Below are 10,256 nucleotides of genomic sequence, written 5' to 3' on the forward strand. Positions count from 1 at the left end.
GTAATTGAGCCTCATATTTAGCTTTAGCAACTCTCTTCTTTTGTGAGACAAAAGATAAAACAAAAGCACATAGGGCGGCTTTAAAAGCATCCCACGTGTTGGGAATGGAGGTATCCGAGGGATCATTGAAAGTAAAAAATCCATTAATGAAGGTAGTAACATTTTTGATAAAAAGAGGGTCGGATAAAAGGAACGTATTTAATTTCCAACGGCTAAATGTCGAGGAGGTGAGCAAAAAGTCAAGTGTGGCAAAAACAGGGGCATGGTCCGAAATAAATATGGAGCCAATTTCCGATTTCTGAATAGAGGGGAGCAAGGATTTGCTGACCAAAATGTAATCTATCCTAGATCTAGTATGATGCATGCTAGAAAAAAAAGTATATTCAAAAGAGTCAGGGTTACAAGTTTTCCATACATCATAAAATGGACGACAGGCAATGGCTGATTGGAAAGCTTTGTGAAATGCAATTTGAGATTGAAGTTTAGACAAATGTGACAATACCTTTTGACGTTTAACAGGATTTCCAAGACCACGGACATTCCACGACACGAGATTACACATGATGAAGGAGTTGAGGAACGGGAAACAAATGAAGGGTAGACACTGCAGGCAAGGGAACACAAATGAAAACACAACAATCAGGAATATTAGAGAAGGGCAAATCCACGTAAGGAAATACATAAGAAGGACAAGCAAACTGCGACAAAAGCATCAATACCGAAAAAAAAAATACCCAGAAGACGAAAATGACCAAGAAGAAAGAATACAAAAAGAAAGAAAGAAAGAAAGAGAAGAGAGAAACCAGAAGAGAGTAGGAAAGTATAGAGGAAGAAACAGATCAGGGCAACAAAGCCAGATCTCTAAAAAAGCGAGAAAGTAATGAAGATGGAGCATGGTGACATGCGACAAGGCAGAGCACAGGCATTGTAAAGAAAAGAGTAGCATAGGCTATACAGAAAGAAGAAAAGAGCAACTCAAGGAAGAATTAGCCAGAATAATAAGTTATATGCGACAGGAGACAGCAGAGAACATAATGAAAAAGAAGAGGAAATTAATGAAATGATAGGTAGAAGTCTAGGAATAAACATAGTTTGAGAAAACATAAGAAAAAAGACACAGAAAAGAAACACTTAAACTGTTGTATCCATCCCTGTAGAGGGAAAACTTTGCAAGAATGTCTTCAGCTTTGCTGGATCATCGAAAGTACGTGAACGTCCATCATGGGTGACCTTGCAGAGGCAGGGATGGAGGATTCCATATTGAAGATGAAGGTGCCTCATGAGAGGATGTAACTCCAAGAATTCTTTACGTCGAGCGTTCGTTGCATTGGAGACGTCCTGTGAAATGAAAATGTTATGTCCCGACCAAGTAAGATGTCGTTTGAGTTTTGCAGCTTTCAGGACAGTCATGAGTATGGTGAATTCCAGAAAGAGCATGATGACGCCTCTGGGTCTAGCGGAGTTAACGGAGTTAGAAGCAGCTCGACCCAATCGATGTGCTCTTTGAATGTTTAGAGGAGTAGAAGATGGCGGTAGACCTAAGAGCTCTGGCCGAAATTTTTGTAGAAAAACAACCATGTTAGGCCCCTCAACATTTTCCGGCAGACCAAAAAGACGTAGGTTATTTCTACGATTTCTATTTTCAAGGTCCTCTGTGTGTAATTTCAGCTTATGAATTTCCTGCTCAAGTAATGGGATTTTAGTAGAGACATCCTGAAGAGAACCTACACGTTGTTCTAGATCCAGAACCTTACTCTCCATAGTGATCCATCTCTCCTCCATCTGCTTCAATTTCTCATTAGTTGAAGACATAAATGGCTGAAGACCACGAACTTCATCCAAAATAGAGTCTAAAACTGGGTTTGGTGAAGCATGGATAGGCGAAGGAGGGTCACCTTTCAGTCTCTTGGGTTTGGTGCCAGTGACAGAGGAACGGGCTGAGTGAGAGTCATTAGCCATTGCAAGCGATAGAGAAAAAACACTCAAACCAGAGAGTAAATTGCAGGAGCAGAGGAGGATCCACAAAGAAAAATAAAATAGTAACACAAGTCAATATAGGTGCACTGCCAGTAAAGAGGAAACTATGCACTCAGCGGTTGAAGAAAAAGCGGTCACACACAGTTCCAATCAAAGAGACGGAAGAACTGTAGATGGCAATATTACCGCATATATCAGTCACTGTGAAGAGGAGCCATGAGAGTGAACAGCATAGCAGGAGGTCGTCAAATGAAGGAGGAGACACCAAAAATAGTTGTAAGAAAGCCCATGGAGGCAGTAGAGCCAGCCGGAGATAGAAGAAGGAAAAGGGCGCGAAAAAATCATATACCTCAATGAAGAAATACGAAGTGCGCACCTTTTAGGAAAAATAAAATAAAATAATAAAAAGGAATGGCAGGTGAAGAAGCACTGTCATAGCGCTGCTGAAAGGGCATATGACGTTAGTTGTTTGAATTCATGCTGGTAGCAAGAGCGAGTAACGGGCTTACCGTGAGGTAGAAGCAGCCTAAAATGGCGGGCGCTCTCACCCGCGATGAGGTGGAAACGTCACCGGCACGAACTCGCTCGCCAGCGGGACAGAGACGAAGAAAAGGCTGTCCCTCGGTTCACCGCATGTTCCGGTAGCGGTACCGTCAGGTGGGGAAGAAATAGCGGTGCAGAAACGGCAATTATAAGAAAAAGAGCTCCGCCGTTTCACGGAGCTCACGCCAGGTCCGCCAGTGAGGTATCATTTTACTCAGGAGATCAAGGGCAACGCTGGGTGGTAGGACATTTGTGCCGGCATGGAGATCCCACCCAAAAATGTATGGAAAAGTGTTTTTTTTAACCCAAATATAAGGTTTGCAGGGATTTCTGGGTAGGAAAACATTGGGGGACCCCCGCATGCCATACCTCCCTGGACTCCCCCGGGTGTCTAGTTTTCAGAACTGTTTGGGTTTGGTAGTTTCCAAAGATGCCCGTCAAGCCCCGGGGCCAAAAACTCATGGGAACCCCCTTGCAAAACCAAATTGTTTTGAATGAATTAAGTGACAATATTGCATGGAAATTGTGACAGACAATTTCAAGTTTGCAGGAGATTGTGGATAAAAAACAACAATAGAATTCACCAGAAAGACATGACTATATACTCCCATGGTTAATAATATCTAAATTTAGTAAGTTATTTATAGCTATAATGTACACCTTAACAGAGTTACTCAAAAGTCAAACATTCAAGCACGGCTATCTATTCCTCAAAGACACACACATACAGGTTGGATTTGGCACGAGGGCGAGTGATGGTTCAGTACATAAAATTTTATTAACAAGATATTTCAAAAAAATGAAATGCTCTGTCAATAAATAAATGCATAAAAACCGAACCAGTGACTCGCAACTCGTGAGCTGCAAAGCCACGACAAGGCACCAACTGTTTTACAGGCCATTCACGCACCTTTCATACCTGATACAAACCAGACCATTGACACCATCCGGAAGGAAAAGCAACACATTACAACAATCACAATAAGGGACAAGGTACACCCTACTGCAGAAAGAGAAAAAAAACAAATATTACTGCACAGCCATCTAATCCGCAGGCACACACACATACTGGTTGGATTTGGCACGAGGGTGAGTGATGATTCAGTACATACAATTGTATTCGCAAGTAATTTCACAAAAATGAAATACACTGCGTATAATTGAAAGTATGATAAACTGAACCACTGACTCACAGCTCGTGAGCTGTAAAGCCACTTCAAGGCACCAACCTCTTTACAGGCCATTCATACACATTTTGTACGTGTGACACATACAAAACATTCACACCGCCAGCCGCGGACCCATCACATTTCAACACTCACACCAGCAGACAGCGCCATTCAAGGCCCCATCACTTTCACACGCCCACATTTCTGACATTGCAACTACACAAAATGATGGACTGCGTAGAGTGTCACTCAACTAGCAGTGTGTGTAGTGACCAACAGAAAGTAACTACTCACACACCGCCTGCCGAGCGCAAGTCCACCCACACCACCATCCAAGCACCAGACCATGCACACCGCCATCCAAACACCACTCAGCGCACACCGACAGCCAAGTACCACTCCACACACACCACCAGCCAAGCACCACTCCACGCACACTGCAAGCCAAGCGCCACTCCACACACACCGCCAGCCAAGCACCACTCCGTGCACAGACAGCCAAGTACCACTCCACGCACACCATCCAGCCAAGCGCCACTCCACACACACCGCCAGCCAAGCGCCACTCCATGCACACCACCATCCAAGCACCAGACCATGCACACCGCCAGCCAAACACCACTCAGCGCACACTGACAGCCAAGTACCACTCCACACACACCACCAGCCAAGCATCACTCCACGCACACCGCCAGCCAAACACCACTCCGTGCACAGACAGCCAAGTTCCACTCCACGCACACCATCCAGCCAAGCGCCACTCCACGCACACCACCATTCAAGCACCAGACCATGCACACTGCCAGCCAAACACCACTCAGCGCACACCGACAGGCAAGTACCACTCCACACACACCACCAGCCAAGCATCACTCCACGCACACCGCAAGCCAAGCGCCACTCCACACACACCGCCAGCCAAACACCACTCCGTGCACAGACAGCCAAGTACCACTCCACGCACACCACCAGCCAAGCGCCTCTCCACACACACCACCAGCCAAGCGCCACTCCACAAATACAACACCAGCCAAGCACCACTCCGTGCATAGACAGCCAAGTACCACTCCACGCACACCATCTAGCAAAGCGCCACTCCACACACACATCCAGCCAAGCACCACTCCGTGCACAGACAGCCAAGTACCACTCCACGCACACCACCAGCTAAGTGCCACTCCGAACACACCACCAGCCAAGCGCACTCCACACACACCACCAGCCAAGCGCCACTCCACAAATACAACACCAGCCAAGCACCACTCCGTGCACAGACAGCCAAGTACCACTCCATGCACACCATCCAGCCAAGCGCCACTCCACAAACACCGCCAGCCAAGCACCACTCCGTGCACAGACAGCCAAGTACCACTCCACACACACCATCCAGCCGAGCGCCACTCCACACACACTGCCAGCCAAGCACCACTCCGTGCACAGACAGCCAAGTATCACTCCACTCACACCTCCAGCCAAGCGTCACTCCATACACACCACCAGCCAAGCACCACTCCACGCACACCACCAGCCAAGGACAAATACAAACACAACACCAGGCAAGCGCAAGAGCGCGCACACCGCCAACCAAAGACCAGACCACGCACACTGCCAGCCAAGCACCAGTCCACAGACACCGCCAGACAAGCACCAGTCCACAGACACCGGCAGCCAAGCGCCAAACCATGCACACCGTCAGACAATGGACACTACACGCAAACCAACATCATACTTTAGATTTTTTTGAAAATAAAAGAGAAACAAAAACAAATTGCAAATTGATACAAATCTACTAACTCAACAACTAAATCTAAAAAGACTACACAAATGCCAACTTTGAAACTGAACAATAAGTTTTAAAGAATAAAGACCAACCAGTTCACTTTACCACTCATGGATGCTCCCAAAAATTATTTTGCGTGTGGTACAATCTAAAACAAGCAGGTACACACAGCCCGGGGTTTGAAGGGCAGTCGGGGCAGTACATACGAACCTCCTTCCGCAAACCTCTTCGCCAACAGACTCTACATCTCCGACTGGGAAAGTCTTTTGAGGTTGTAGGAGGAATTTGATCAGCAAAGTGGCGATCTTTCAATCTGGCAACATCCTCCACCACTCCAACTCTAGGAACACTTGCCTGTTCCACTAAAATAAGGCTGCCTATTACAGACTCCTGAAACTTTACAAAAGTCATCTTTGACTGGGGACAGGATTTCTGGAACACAACAAAAGCATTAAAGGTTGCCAAGTGGAAAAGATGGATAGCCAACTTCTTGTACCAAATGTAAGCCTTACGAAGAGCAGCATACGGTTCCAACCTCTGATCTACTCTGTCAACACCACCCATGTGCCTATTATAGTCCATTATGCACACAGGTTTGCGCACTTTTGCAACCTGACCCCAAACAGTCACCGGTTCAGTGCTTTCATCATGTATTGTAGTCAACATGTAGACATCTTTCCTGTCTGAAAACTTCACAGCTAGAAGCTCCTCACAACGCAATGCACTGCACTGTCCCCGAGCAAGCTTTTGACAAACAAGTTCTTTTGGGAAACCTTTACGGTTTAAGCGGATTGTGCCACAAGCAACAGTGTCCACTTTGGCCAATTCCCTGAACAACCGCACACCAGTGTAGAAGTTATCGACATACAAATGATGGCCTTTGTTAAAAAATCCACGACCAAGTTCCCACACAATTTTCTCAGTCACTCCAAAAGTCGACGGACAACCAGGGGGGTTAATCCTGAATTCCTTACCAGTGTACACCCTGAAATTAGAGACATATCCAGTCTCACTGTCACACAGCATATACAGTTTGATTCCATAGCGTGCCCTCTTACTAGGAATGTATTGCCGAAATACCAAGCGGCCCTTGAACAACAGCAAAGACTCATCCACTGCAATTTCTTTCCCAGGATAAAAGATCTCAGGAAATCGATCAACAAAATGAACAATGACAGGCCGAATCTTGAAAAGACGGTCACAATCAGGGTGATCTTGTGGCAAAGCAAGACTATTGTCAACAAAATGCATCATCCGAAGCAGAAGCAAATACCTATCACGACTCATGACTGCCGGAAATATAGCTGTTGCCATCAAGGGACTAGTAGACCAATATGAAGCCATTGATGGTTTCCTAAGCAAGCCCATCAAAAAAGTTAAACCCAAAAACTTTTTCATCTCCTCCAAATTTGTGGGAGTCCACCGGGTAGCTCTAGCGTGGGGCTTAAGGCTGGCACTGTTCACCCTCAAAAAAAATTCAGCATACAAATTAGTCTGCTCTACAATCTCTGCCAAAAACACATCATCCATAAACAACTTGAAAAAATCAATAGGCAAAAAGTTTTCAGTGTTCACCCTACACCCTGCAACACCTGTAAGCATGGGCGTAAAATCCGTTCCGCTCGCGGATTTTGCGGATTTTCGACAAATTCGCAATCCGCGAACTCTCGCGAATTTGCCGAAAATCCACAAATCCGCACGCGGCGGATTTTTTTGCTTGGTGATACAATATTGCGGCGCGCGGCGTTCACTTTCCGTCATTCAGCGTTTGCCGAGTTGTTTTTCTCGATATTTTGCGAGTGCTGCGCCATTTTGGATCTTGCTGCGGAATCCCGCGGGAGTTTGGCGCCCGCGAATACGTAATCGCGGCTTGCCACCACCTTGCCCAGCACGCATCGCGAGAGTTCGCAATTGCGAACATGTAGGTGCGGCGGGCAGGAACAATCTCGCACTCGCGAAATAGAGATTTTGCAATTCTGCACAAGAAATCCACCAGCAAACAGCATAAACCTTCAGAAAATGATGATTTTTATCAGAATCACTCCTCAGGTTGACATTTGCCTGCACTTTTTTTGCAAGGAGTCCATTATTTGGGGGGGGGGAAGGAAGTGCCCCACAGTCTCCAGCTTCCTGTTCCTGTCCAGCAGGCTCCTCCCAGTGCTTTCTTCATGTGCTGGTCACTTTCATTTGGACCTTGACCTGGAAGGATTACTTTTTGTGGGTGCTGCTGGATATTTGGATTTGAGGCCTTTTAGACTTTCTTTGGATCACATTTGGATTAGAAATCAACTTTCACATGTAAGTTTGTTTGGGGCATTACAGTTGCTGCAACTACAATTTTGGAACTTTTTCAGAACATTACATAAAATATATTGTGGGTAGCCACAGTATCCAGTAGGACCAGGCTTAGTTATGGGTGCATGATACAACTGTTTTGTTGAATTTAAACATCATTGAGGCCATGGATGGGCTGGGATTGTGCTGATTTTTGTGTTTTTTGTCGATTTTTGGGGGCTGCTGTTGGGGCCTTTTGCCCAGGGGTAGTGGTGCATGGACTGAGTCTGCCTGTGGGGTCTCACTCTCTTTAATGTAAACATCCTGGATGGCATTGGATTGTGGTGATTTTTGTGTGTTTTTCGTTTTTTTTGGGGTGTACTGTTGATGTGGACTGGCCATGTGGGTGGTGGTGGTAGCCATCATGAGTGCTGGTACAGGCAACATGTGCTTGGGGTTCAAGGGGCCATTTTGAAGAGAGGCAGTGTCTGAGGCCTGCACCCATTTTGCCTAGCTTTCATCCATTATGCCCAGGGGTAGTGAGTGGTGCATGGGCCTAGTCTTTCTGTGGGGTGTCTTCTTGAATGTAAACACCATTGAGGGCATGGATGGGCTGGGATTGTGCAGAATTTTGTGTGTTTTTTGTCGGTTTTTTGGGGCTGCCGGTGGGGCCTTTTGCCCAGGGGTAGTGAGTGGTGCATGGGCCTAGTCTTTCTGTGGGGTGTCTTCTTGAATTTAAACACCATTGAGGCCATGGATGGGCTGGGATTGTGCTGAATTTTTTGTTTTTTGTCGATTTTTCTGGGGCTGCTGGTGGGGCCTTTTGCCCAGGGGTAGTGGTGCATGGACTGAGTCTGCCTGTGGGGTCTCACTCTCTTTAATGTAAACATCTGGATGGCATTGGATTGTGGTGATTTTTGTGTGTTTTTCGTTTTTTTTGGGGTGTACTGTTGATGTGGACTGGCCATGTGGGTGGTGGTGGTGGCCATCTTGAGTGCTGGTACAGACAACATGTGCTTGGGGCTCAAGGGGCCATTCGAAGAGAGGCAGTGTCTGAGGCCTGCACCCATTTTGACTAGCTTTCATCCATTATGCCCAGGGGTAGTGAGTGGTGCATGGGCCTAGTCTTTCTGTGGGGTGTCTTCTTGAATGTAAACATCATTGAGGCCATGCATGGGCTGGGATTGTGTTGATTTTTGTGTGTTTTTTCGACTTTTTGGGGTGTATAACTGATGTTCCTCTGTCTTCCATTGCTTGTAGGTGCACAAGAGAACCACCAGTGCCAGGAAGAAGTCCTGCTGCGGTGTGTGCAGCACAACGTCACGTGTGGCCACAGACAACTCTGCAACTTGTGCAACTGCGGCCTGCTGTTCAGAGTGACATCTGAAGAAGATGGCCCCCAAAAAAGTTCCCCGTAGCTCCTCTAGCAAGAAAGATGCCAGAAAGGAGCAGAAGAAGCAAGTTACCAAGCAGACTGGTGTTCCGCCCGCCACATTTTTTGGGAATAAAAAAAAAAGTATGCCTGCAGCAGCAGCAGGATCTGCTGGGGACCAAGCTGGGAGCAGCACCCCCGCTCCATTGGGCTCAGTGCCACCACCACCACGCCAACTAAGGTCCAAGCCCTTGAGTGCTGCAGAGGCCGCTAGTATAGTTGTTCAATCACCATCGACCAGTGATGTTGGCTCATCGCAAGAAAGTAGCAGCAATGTCCCTCAATCAACACAGGTTGTTGTAACTCATCTGACGAGCGTTGAACAACCACAGCCGCAACAACAATCACATGTGCAAGTACAAGCCCAAGTACATGTGGAAGGAGAGGCGGCGCAAGGAGAGGAGCAAGCAGAGGTGCATGGAGGGGCACAACAAGTGGCCACAATAGTTGTTCCTCCAGAAGTAGGGGCACATCTGGAAATCGACAATCAAGCCGAGGTATCATTCTTTTGAGGTCTTCACGCGTGCAGTCAGCAGGGAGGACTGTAATTTGGGAAAAGCTATCCCATTGTTGCGCATGCTGGAGCACAAACTGAAGGTGGTGTCTTCAAAGTTTCAAAAAGATGAAGAAAAGTGTGGTAAATAAATAATTAAATACCGGTACTATTTTTCTATGCATTAACTAAAAAGGATAGCTCAATAAATAAGAGGCAGAAGTCCGTGGTATCTGAGTCATACGGGCTTTAATTAAGTGGCTCGAGCCAATGGACATCGGGTTCCATCACCTGCTAAGGCTCAGGAAGGGGCATTCTCGACCTCGATCTCCACATTTCATTAACAGCATACAATATATATAGTAAAACCATACAGTTACATTGAATACAGTAGGCGTAACAAGTGACAAACGGAAGATAAGAACATATGGGCGTGAAAAGAAGGCGTGCACAGGGCGTGCACGGAGGTATGTGATGTAGACGTCACAGAAGTGTCATAAGTGGGTGGACACATGGAGGGGGCTTCATGGGCAGCTGGAACCTTTAACCTACTGGTGCGCGCAAACGAGTCATGACGTGTAACTGGGG

The sequence above is a fragment of the Lissotriton helveticus genome, chromosome 3_2 (assembly GCF_964261635.1).
Source record: "Lissotriton helveticus chromosome 3_2, aLisHel1.1, whole genome shotgun sequence".
Classification (NCBI taxonomy): domain Eukaryota; kingdom Metazoa; phylum Chordata; class Amphibia; order Caudata; family Salamandridae; genus Lissotriton; species Lissotriton helveticus.